We start from the raw sequence: 12,418 nt of genomic DNA on the forward strand, positions 1-12,418 counted from the left end.
AAGGTAAGAAATTGAAAAGTGCTGTGGTCACTAAGGGGTTAAGTTGGCGAGACACAAAAGAGACATTAATGTGGAAAAGCGGAATCCGTTATAGTTCACTCTTAAATCTATATTAGCTAGTTGAGGATGTATTGCCAGTCTTTTACAGTTGCTATAATCTTCCCCAGCGCATAGGGGTTCTGTTGTTCCTCAACTCAACACACTACTATATTTAATACTTAGGCTGTACCTCCGTTTTCTTTGTTAAATGCAGAGGGGTAGTGGATCTAGTCTTATGCATTATACTGATGCTTGTTATACTATAGGTAATGAACCTCTCTTTACATCTATTTAGTATGTGCTTATTGCCCTTCTCCACGTGACACTTGGTAAATAGAAGTTGAGCCATTTCATTGCAAGTGAATATTTTTAATACAGTTAGATCTAAATCGGCAATCTGTGCTGTCCACACTGCCCACTAGGCATGTATCTCCCTGCTGTATAACCAGTCTGATTATTTACTGGTCTGAGATACTGCAGATACTTTACAGTAACCACTAGTTAGATTGTAAGTATATCTAGTTGTTCAAATGTAATCTCTTAAACTTGTTTTATTTTTGGTTGTTTTGTTCACAATACAAATTGTTCTCTAATATTTACAGAGGTGCGAAATCTAAGTATCTACCTATGCTCTTTTTTACGTATAGAAGTCGAAGGTCCATATAGTTGGTATTAAATGTCCTTATTAAGTCCTGGAGGTAGAACATGAGTTCTTGTTTTTCTTCTACTATTGTTGTACAACTACTGTGTATGTTATAATTGTATAATACCTAGATATCCTGTGTGTTCTTTGAATTTATGTATTCTTTGTGGTTGCTTACATATAGAAGTTAAGGTTCCAAGAGTGGCCCTATCATCCAAATATCCTCTGTCTCATACAGCTGGTATCAAAGGTCCAAGAGATTCCTTATTAAGGCCAGGAGGTTGAAAATTAGAGTTTTTGTTTTTATTCTGCTATTGTTGTACAAACACTATGCAAGTTATAATTGTATTAAACATAGATATCATGTGTGTCCCTTTTAATTTATATATTTCCTTCTTAATATGAGGAGAGTCCACTGCATCATTCCTTACTGTTGGGAAATACTGAACCTGGCCACCAGAAGGAGACAAAGACACCCCAGCCAAAGGCTTAAATGCTCCCCCTACTTCCCTCATATCCCAGTCATTCTTTGCCTTTCGTCACAGAAAAGAGTCAGAAGATTCAGAATAGTTCCTTATGAAGGGTATCTACCCTTTGAAATGGGACTGGAGTTTTAATTAGTCTTGTCAGCCTCCTAGTGAGAGCATTGACGAAATGTTAGAGTCTGGAGATGCAGGGAGAGTCTTTCTGCGAACCCATCCAGACTCGTGTTGACGAGTTTCACTGCCTGCTTCCATCAATCAAGTCCATGTCAGGAGCGATGCTACAAGACTGTCAAACTTGAGAGGCTGTGTTTCTGTTCCACGGCATAGATTCCGGTAAGATAGTTTCATTTTTTATACACATATGATAACGCAAGGAGACAGATTGTCACAGTGTGGCTCCTTTTATCTGTATGGAATCAAGGGTTAATATCTCCGGAGGGGGATTATTGAACAGGGGGGGATTAATCACTTAATTTTTTTTTATTATTATTATGCTGCGACATGTGTGAGATGAGGCTCAGGCAGCTTTTTTTCCCTATTATAGCAGGGGCTTTCCTGCTTTGCGCACCATGTGACCGGGTGTGGTTACACTGATTTCCTCTTTCCTGACCGTGCGGTTTACCGGAGAAGAAGCGGTTTCTCTGTTTGGCTTGGGTCATAGGAGGTGGTGAGTGCCCCAGCCATTGGTGGTATAAAGGTGCAGTTTTATCTTATCTATAGTCTGCTTTATAAGCGCAAGCTATGGTTGATTCTGATGCGTTAGAGGGTACTCCCTCTTTACCTAAATCTAATACCTGTCTATATTGTGAGGAGGCCGCGGTATATACCCACCTGCTCAATTATGTTCCACATGCCTTGATGAAGTAATCACGTCAAAGAAATTTAATGTTTGATACCACTGAGCTGTCCACCTCTGAGTCTCCTTCCCATGAGGTGCGCACCCTACAGTAATCTCCTAATACACATGCAGTTTCCTGTAGCACTCCTAATCCTCCATCTGGAGAGGCCCTTTTACCGAAATCAGAAATGTAAACAGACAGCTCGGGCTGTGCAATTCAATACAAGGATCAAAAGCAAAAAATAAAGTTAAATGAGCAGCACATTATATTCGTGTGTGCTAGCTAAGACAATGTATCGCTTTGTCCAATTATGAAACAATTGTAGTAAACCTGTGTGATTGTTGCAATTGTTGTACCAAGACCGTTAACCCCTTACATTCGCAAGACTCATCGTTACAAATAAAACATAAGCTAGACAGTTCTAGCAATAACAAACTCACTTGATTCTGAGAATGAAATCCAATGTCAGATGAGATCCAGGAAAACGGAACTGTTATATTCACTGTTAGTAGCGCAATTTGTAGCAACAGTCACAGATACTGCCTGTGTTCATAGCAGCATCACGGCTTGTTACTCAGGTGTTGAGAAGGGCTCCCCTGCTAAGCCCTCGTTTGTAATGATAGGTAAACAGAAATTAGTTCAACACCTCTGATTGTAACAAAAATAGAACCCAATAATCGAAAAAACAGAAAGGCTGATGAAATAAGTGTTAAAACTTCACCTTTAATTGAAATTCCGTGAGTAAAAAACAAAGGCACAGCACACAGACCTGACTACCGCTGACGCGTTTCCTGCCCTATTGGGCACTTCATCAGAGCTACCTAACAGGTGTGTAAGGACTCCTTAAAAACAGGATGTAAGCCCTGCACACCTGCTGCATAATTAATTATAACAAAAAATGGAAATTTTGTGTGTATTGTGAAATAAACATCCAATCCAACGTGTAAAACAATAATAAACATTATGCATAATAAATAAACTTGAAAATATCGATCATAAACAAAAAAATATATATACATTATTATACACTAAGACTATGCTTTCATATAAAATTGTATCATTCAATAGGCACATTAAAAACGATAGTACAATTCAATGTGTGGGGGATAACAATTCTTGCTGTAACTAAATACATGAATATTCGTCAATTAATAACATCCCAGTGTACTGAAGTTAATTTAAACATGTTGAAAACATATAATATGGAAATACAAAGAGGGAACTGATATTCTAATAAACCTTAGTAAATAAACGATGTAAAATGTACATTGTATATACATGTATTAGGTAACACACAGAAAGCATAAGCAGTTAAGTTTACCAATGTGTATTACATCATATAAAAGTCAAATGCTATAAAGTATAAACACATTAAAAAGACATATACTGCCTGCTCTCCGGGTGACCAAATTGAATAGTTTATCACTAAGATTTTATATATAATCTGGGCGATATCAGAATTTATAACTATTATAAGATCCAGATCCTAGGTCTATGTATTGTCAATGAACAATTTGATGTCACTTATTTTATTAATGCCAAAAGGAGCACCGGTTTTTAAAGTGTGAATCCAGTAAACTTCTCGTTTACTCAGTGCTGCATATCTATTGCCTCCTCTGGGTCCTAGTTTAACTACCTCAATCCCTTGGAATGTAAAACCAGCTGAACTATTTCCATGTAAAGCAAAGTGCTTGGCCACAGGGGTTTTGGGAATTTCTGCTTCCAGGGAAAGTAAATGCTCTCTTATGCGATCTTTGAGCATTCTAGATGTTAACCCTGTATATTGATAATTACAAGACTTGCAGGTCAAAAGATATATAACAAAAGTAGAAGTGCAAGTAATATGCTCTTTAATCTTAAATGTTTGACCTGTACAAGTCGAAGTAAATGTATCGCCACATGTGACATAGCTACAACTCTTACAAGGTCTGACATTGCATTTATAAAAGCCTGGTTTAGATGTTAACCAATTAGTTGACTGTGTGGTGTGTAAGCTCTTCTTGCTAAAATCCTTTCTAGCCATATCACCAATGGTTTTAGCTTTACGAGAGATAAAATTACATTTACTAGAGATGTGTTTTAGATCTGAATCCCTATCTAGGATTGGTAATCTATTCCTAATAATTCTACTGATGTCATCAAATTGTCTGCTGTAAGATGTAATAAAATTCACACCATCTTTTAATCCAATATCTTTAACCTTATCTTTCAGTAGACTATTTCTATCAAAATTACTCACTTGTTCCGATATCTTCAACAAACTTTGTTCATCATAGCCTCTCTCTTTCAGTCTAATAGTTAGATCTTTTGCATGTTTCTTATAACTCTCTATGTTGCTACAATTCCTCCGTAATCTGATATATTGACCTTTTGGTATCCCCTTTTTTAAGTGAAATGGGTGGCAAGAATCTGCTCTAAGAATAGTATTACCAGAGATCTCTTTCCTAAAGACCTCAGTAACAATGCCCTCTGCACTGTGACTAAGTTTAACATCTAAATATGGTATGGCATCCTTAGAGTGACTAAATGTAAAACTTAAGTTAGCATCATTCTGATTTAGATATTGCACAAATTCATCTAAGATTCTATCGTCTCCACTCCATAATAAAAGCATATCATCTATAAAGCGTGTATAATAGGCGATATGCTTCTTAAATGGATTTGCAACATTGAACAATTTTTTGTCCTCAAATTCAGCTAGATAGAGATTAGCATACGAGGGGGCAAATTTAGCCCCCATCGCAGTGCCTCTCTGCTGTAGAAAATACATGCCATCAAAAATAAAATAATTATGATGTAGCAAAAAGCTGGTTACTTGCAACATATATTCTATTAGGCCTGAATCATGGTTCGAGTATTTAGACAGCATAGCTTTCATAGCCAATAAACCTTTATCGTGTGGTATACAAGAATATAAGGACACAGCATCTATTGTTACAAAGTTACAATCTGTATCACATTTACATTCTTGCAAAGACCTGATCAGGTGTTTGGTGTCACGTAAGAAACCTGGTAAAGATTGGACAACTGGCTGTAATTGTGCATCCAACCATTCCCCCAACCTCTCCCCCAGAGAGCCAATAGCAGATATAATAGGTCTCCCTGGGGGATTGGTTAAGCTTTTATGTACTTTAGGCAGGAACTTAAATTGGGATTCTAGGGTGTTCTACATATAATGTATCACATATACTGTTAGTGAAAATGTTTTTTTCTATACCATCATCTAACAAAGAAGAAAATTCCCTTTGAAATTTGACTGTGGGATTAAAGGTTAATTTCTTATACGTATCAGTGTCACTCAGCTGTCTCATAGCTTCCTTAAGATATTGTTCTTTATTTAAAACAACAATTGAACCTCCCTTATCAGAATCCACTATCACCAGATCTTTATTGTTAGTTATTTTTTTTAGAGCATTCCATTCCCTCTTATTTAAGTTTCTATGTTTATTTGAACTACTTTTTAAATTCTTCTCAGCTAGTTCTGTTAAATCTTGTTCCACTATGGCATGAAAAACCTCTATGAGGTCTGTACGAGAATTTACTGGATAAAAGGTACTTTTTTTTAAATTTTTAACTACCTGTTGTTTAGTTTTATTTGTCTCATTCTCATTATCCATATTAAGATCACATAATGAAGCAATGTCACATAACTCTGAGAAATTGCATTTTTCATTCAAAGACATAGTTAAAGGAGGATCTAGTGGACTCTCATCATTACCCAATGTTGGGTCCTTGCTGAAGTGTTTCTTTAGTGTTATCTTACGGACAAATTTGTTCAAATCCATAATGGTGTCAAAAAGATTAAAGTCTTGTGTAGGTGAAAAGCCCAGACCTTTAGATAACACTACTTTCTCAAACTCATTTAATGGATGGTCCGAAAGGTTAATGATCTTTAGTTCTTGTAATTTTTGTTCTTCTTGAATTTCTGTCGGCTTGGATACCTTGGTGCCTGCGAAGGAATAGGCACTTTGCTCTTGTCTTCTGTTGATAGTGATATCACCTCCCCGTTTTTTGGCCGTGCTCCCATCTCTTCTTCAGATCTCGATTTTGTTTTAATAGGTGTAGATGTCAACTTAGGTGTACTAGAAGCCACACTATTTGTGCTTTCACTATGTGAGTCCATGGTATCCAGACTTGTAAAAGTGACCTTTTTGTTCTTTCCTTTATCCTTTTTGCCATTCTTTTTTTTGCCATTATTACTGGATTTATTGTTAGAATTTCTGTTTGTGGTGTTCCAATTATAAACAACTTCCAAATCATAATCTTTGCAATCTCTGCCATACTTCTTATATTTATTAGTAGATAATTCTTCTGCAGTCTTGTCCACAGTTTCCTTCAGTTGTTCTTCAAATGGAGTATATTTCGAATCCTCCTTAAATACATCTAGCTGTAATTGCAGCTGATCCAGTTCTCCCAGTATTGTGTCCCTTTGTTCTCTTTTAAAGGTAACTAGTTTTTCCATTAAGATGATAGAACAATCTGAAAGAGCTTGGTTCCATTCCATCATGAATAGAGGAAACTCTTTATGAAATGCCGGAAATTTTTTTAACCTCAGTCCTCTGGGAATTTTTTTCTCTTTGATATACAAACTTAAAAATTCAATGTCCCACCACAATTTTAGTTCTTTAATGTGCAATTTTTCTTTTTATGAAAACAATGATCCCAAGTCTACTTTAAAATCAATGTCTGGCGCTGTGCCTTTAAATAAGTTATCAAACAGTCTTTTTCTGTTATTTTCATCCTGGGCAGCCATATCTTATTGGAAAATGTGTCAATCACAATGTGGCTAGAAAGGATTTTAGCAAGAAGAGCTTACACACCACACAGTCAACTAATTGGTTAACATCTAAACCAGGCTTTTATAAATGCAATGTCAGACCTTGTAAGAGTTGTAGCTATGTCACATGTGGCGATACATTTACTTCGACTTGTACAGGTCAAACATTTAAGATTAAAGAGCATATTACTTGCACTTCTACTTTTGTTATATATCTTTTGACCTGCAAGTCTTGTAATTATCAATATACAGGGTTAACATCTAGAATGCTCAAAGATCGCATAAGAGAGCATTTACTTTCCCTGGAAGCAGAAATTCCCAAAACCCCTGTGGCCAAGCACTTTGCTTTACATGGAAATAGTTCAGCTGGTTTTACATTCCAAGGGATTGAGGTAGTTAAACTAGGACCCAGAGGAGGCAATAGATATGCAGCACTGAGTAAACGAGAAGTTTACTGGATTCACACTTTAAAAACCGGTGCTCCTTTTGGCATTAATAAAATAAGTGACATCAAATTGTTCATTGACAATACATAGACCTAGGATCTGGATCTTATAATAGTTATAAATTCTGATATCGCCCAGATTATATATAAAATCTTAGTGATAAACTATTCAATTTGGTCACCCGGAGAGCAGGCAGTATATGTCTTTTTAATGTGTTTATACTTTATAGCATTTGACTTTTATATGATGTAATACACATTGGTAAACTTAACTGCTTATGCTTTCTGTGTGTTACCTAATACATGTATATACAATGTACATTTTACATCGTTTATTTACTAAGGTTTATTAGAATATCAGTTCCCTCTTTGTATTTCCATATTATATGTTTTCAACATGTTTAAATTAACTTCAGTACACTGGGATGTTATTAATTGACGAATATTCATGTATTTAGTTACAGCAAGAATTGTTATCCCCCACACATTGAATTGTACTATCGTTTTTAATGTGCCTATTGAATGATACAATTTTATATGAAAGCATAGTCTTAGTGTATAATAATGTATATATATTTTTTTGTTTATGATCGATATTTTCAAGTTTATTTATTATGCATAATGTTTATTATTGTTTTACACGTTGGATTGGATGTTTATTTCACAATACACACAAAATTTCCATTTTTTGTTATAATTAATTATGCAGCAGGTGTGCAGGGCTTACATCCTGTTTTTAAGGAGTCCTTACACACCTGTTAGGTAGCTCTGATGAAGTGCCCAATAGGGCAGGAAACGCGTCAGCGGTAGTCAGGTCTGTGTGCTGTGCCTTTGTTTTTTACTCACGGAATTTCAATTAAAGGTGAAGTTTTAACACTTATTTCATCAGCCTTTCTGTTTTTTCGATTATTGGGTTCTATTTTTGTTACAATCAGAGGTGTTGAACTAATTTCTGAGGCCCTTTTACCGCCAGACTTTACTGAGCAATTACAAACGGCAGTGTATGCTGCCTTAAGTGCTTTACCTCGCCCTGCTAAGTGCAAGCGAAAGGTTAAATATTGCCGTCTACTGTCTTATTAGATTTATCTGATACAAGATTATCCGATGATGAAGGCGCCTCTGATACTTCAGAGGGTGCTCTTTCTTTGTCGGAATCTGCTGCCTCTAAGCCTCCAGCCGTGACGGAACCAGAGTTTAGATTTAGGATTGAGCATTTATGCTTTCTATTGAAGGAAGTTTTGGCTACTTAAGAGGTTACAGAGCACAAATTGCCCGAGGAACCTTTGATTCCTAAATTAGATAAGGTCTACGAGGACAGGGTTGTACCACAAACTTTCCCGGTTCCCGTAAAGATGGGTTACATTGTTAAGAAAGAATTGGAAATAATTGGTTCTTCATTTTCCCCTTCTTCCTTTAAAAAATTGTTCCCGGTCCCGGACTCTCAATTGGAGTTGTGGGGCTCCATCCCTAAGCACTTCCAGTTTATTGCACTTCCGTTTGGTCTAGCTACTGCACCAAGAGTTTTTACGAAGGTTCTAGCGGCTCTGCTTGCAGTGGCCAGAATCAGAGCTATAGCAGTAGCGCCATACTTGGAAGATATTCTGGTTCAAGCACCATCCTGTTGTCTGGCAGAAGACCATTTGAAAGCCCTTCTATTTCTTCTTCAATCTCATGGATGGAAGATAAACTTAGAAGAGAGTTCTCTTATTCCCAGTACCGGGGTGGAATTCCTGGGTACTATAATAGACTCCATATCCATGAGGATGTTTCTTACAGAGTAGAGACGTTACAAGCTAACTTCTGCTTGTCTTGCCCTCCAGACCTCCTTAAGGCCCTCTGTGGCTCGGTGTATGGAGGGGATTGGTCTCATGGTGTCCAGCATGGACATCATTCCTTTTGCCAGATTCCATCTCAGACCACTTCATGCTGAGACAGTGGATCGGCAATCATTCGGATCTGTCTCAACAGATTTCTCTGGACAACTGGTCGAGAGACTCGCTCTCCTGGTGGCTCTGTCCAGATCACCTGTCCCAAGGGACATCCTTCTTAAGACCCTCCTGTGAGATTGTGACTACAGACGCAATTCTCTCAGGATGGGTAGCTGTTTGGGGTGCCAGGAAGGCACAGGGCCTGTGGACTTGAGAGGAATCCCTCCTCCCGATCAAAATTTTGGAACTTCGAGTGATCTTTAATGCTCTGAAGGCTTGGCCTCTTCTGGGTTTGTCCCAGTTTATCAGATTCCAATCAGACAACATAACCTTGTGGCTTACATCAACCATCAGGGGGAAACAGGGGAGCTCCCTAGTAGAGAGGGAATTATCTCGGATTCTATCAGCGATCCATATTCAGGGTGTGGACAACTGGAAAGCGGATTTCTTCAACAGACAATCCATTCATCCGGGAGAATGGTCTCTCCATCCCAAGGTGTTTGCGGAGATTTGCAACAGATAGGGGACACCGGAGATAGATCTCATGGCGTCCCGGCTGAATTCCAAGCTACCCAGATATGGGTCGCGGTCAAGGGATCCTCAGGCGGAGCTAACAGATGCATTAGCAGTGCCTTGGAGGTTCAATCTAATTTACATTTTTCCGCCGTTACCACTTCTACCTCGTGTAGTGGCCTGCATTAAGCAGGAGTAGGCTTCAGTCCTAATGATTGCTCCATCGTGGCCGCGAAGAATGTGATTCGCGGATCTGGTTGAGATGTCTTCATCTCCTCCGTGGAAGTTACCTTATCGCAGGGATCTGCTGGAATAGGGTCCTTTTTGTTCATCAAAATCTAGATTCTCTGAGGCTGACTGCATGGGGATTAAACGCTTAGTATTTGCCAAGAGAGGTTTCTCTGAGAGGGTTATTGACACTCTCATTCAGGCTCGTAAGCCTGTTACTCATCGCATCTATCATAAGGTGTGGAGAGCTTACCTATTCTGATGTGAAGAGCGTGGTTTCGCCTGGCATAAGGTCAAGGTTGCCAGGATTCTTTTTCTCCAGGAGGGTCTGGAGAAGGGCCTTTCTGCCAGTTCCCTGAGGGGACAGATTTCGGCCCTTTCTGTTTTGCTGCACAAGAGGCTTGCGGAGCTCCCTGACGTGCAATCCTTCATTAAGGCTCTGATCAGGATCAGACCTGTGTTTAGATCTAACACTCCACCTTGGAGTTTGAATCTTGTTCTTAAATTTTTGCAACAGGCTCTGTGTAAGTCTATGCATTCAGTTGACATTAAGTTGTAGTCCTGGAAGGTTCTTTTTCTGTTGGCTATTGTGTTGGCACACAGGGTTTCTGAAATGGCTTCCTTGCAATGTGAGCCTCCATGTCTGGTGTTCCACACTGATAAGGCTGTTCTACATACCCGCTTGTTTTTTTTTCATGAGGTGGTGTCTGATTGTGGTTCCTTCCTTATGTCCTAATTCTTCTTCGAAGGAACGTTTACTTCATAATCTGTATGTGGTTCGAGCTTTGAAGTTTTATCTTCAAGCTACTAATTTTAGACAAACTTCTTCCTTGTTTATCTACTCTGGGAAGCATAAGGGTCTGAAGGCCTCTTCGACTTCCTTATCTTTTTTGGTTGAGGAGTGTTAAACGCTTAGCTTACGAGTCAGCTGGACTTAGGCCTCCTCAGAGGATTACGGCTCATTACATTAGAGCGGTGGCTTCCTCTTGGGCTTTTAAGATACAAGGCCTCTATGGATCAGATTTGTAAGGCGGCTACCTGGTTCTCCTTGCATACTTTTTCAAAGTTCTACCAATTTTATGTTTTTGCTTCGGTGGAAGCAGCTTTGGAAGAAAGGTTTTGCAGGCTGTGATGCCCTTAGATTAGGGTCCACCTTTCATTTACCCCTCCTGTTATCATTCAGTGTTCTCTAGAGCTTGGGTATAGTTTTCCCAACTTTAAAGAATGATGCAGTGGACTCTCCTCATATTAAGAAGGAAAACATAAATTTATGCTTACCTGATAATTTTATTTTCTTCTGTATGAGGAGAGTCCACGGCCCCCACCCATTGACTCCGATGTGCGGACCAAAGTTTGTTTTTCTCTTCTGGCACCATTTATACCCTGATATTTCTCCTAATGTTCCTTGTTCCCTTGGCAGAATGACTGGGATATGAGGGAAGTAGGGGGGAGTATTTAAGCCTTTGGCTGGGGTGTCTTTGCCTCCTCCTGGTGGCCAGGTTCAGTATTTCCCAACAGTAAGGAATGATGCCGTGGACTCTCCTCATACAGAGGGAAATTAAATTATCAGGTAAGCATAATTTGTTTTTTGCAGATGTTGTTGGGTAATGGGAAGCAAGTATTTTAGTAATTTGAAAACTGTCCTGTAACTTTCTATGTTGCCGGTTGTATTTTATTCTTACTGTGCAATTGTCAGTGTCGGTAACAGATTTTTGTGTATTCTAAAATGTCTATATGTACTATTCACCCCTGAATGTTGTCTGTCAATTAAAAAAAAATGTAAAAAAAAAATGTAAAAATTATATAATTTGCCTTTAAAGGTCAATGACACTCAACAGAAATGTTTGATCTAAAAGTTTTATCTACATAAAATATTTATTGAGCTGAACAAAATCAACTTTTTCTCTATCAGCCAATGAGCATTAGAGCTAATTGCACACAATAATGCACACTTCCTGTACATTGTCCATTCAATTTATATAGCTTATTTAAAAAAAATTCATGCAAAAATATGAATATATAAAATGCTCAAATATACATGACAGAACAAATTTGAATATCTTGTCCCTTTAAATAAGCACAAGCAATAGATCTATATTGCAGCATATTGCTAAATACTACATGCGCTCACAAATTTAACTCAGCCGTCCTACACAGCCAACTTGAGACCCACTAAAATCATGTGATACCCTTAACTGACTGTTTTTGCACCCTGGCTATAATCATTGGTTTATTTAATCTGTGTGACTCATCCACACACATATTGTAGAATCTAAATTTGTAAATTAAAACAGTCTTAATAGATGATTCAGTTATCACAATATGTATATATGTATGTGGGATATATTTTTTGTGTTGCAAAATGTAACTAGTTTTCTGACATAAATTTATTAAGAGCTTACACAGAATAAATTAGGATTTTTACTGAGTAAAGCAATGTGGCTTGTTCAGTATATCTAATATTAATTCTCTTACGATCCCACGTGTGTTTTCCCATCTGTCCTGTTTGGATCAATAAAAG

The 12,418-nt window shown here is 38.0% G+C and overlaps 1 protein-coding gene across 5 annotated transcripts in view; it reads left to right on the plus strand.

The window, feature by feature from the left end:
* EPHX1 (epoxide hydrolase 1) overlaps positions 1-12,418 on the plus strand; it is a 336,659-nt gene that overhangs the window by 298,112 nt on the left and 26,129 nt on the right. The gene's annotated exons all lie outside the window — the stretch shown is intronic.

Source organism: Bombina bombina, chromosome 4, assembly GCF_027579735.1.
Source record: "Bombina bombina isolate aBomBom1 chromosome 4, aBomBom1.pri, whole genome shotgun sequence".
Lineage (NCBI taxonomy): Eukaryota > Metazoa > Chordata > Amphibia > Anura > Bombinatoridae > Bombina > Bombina bombina.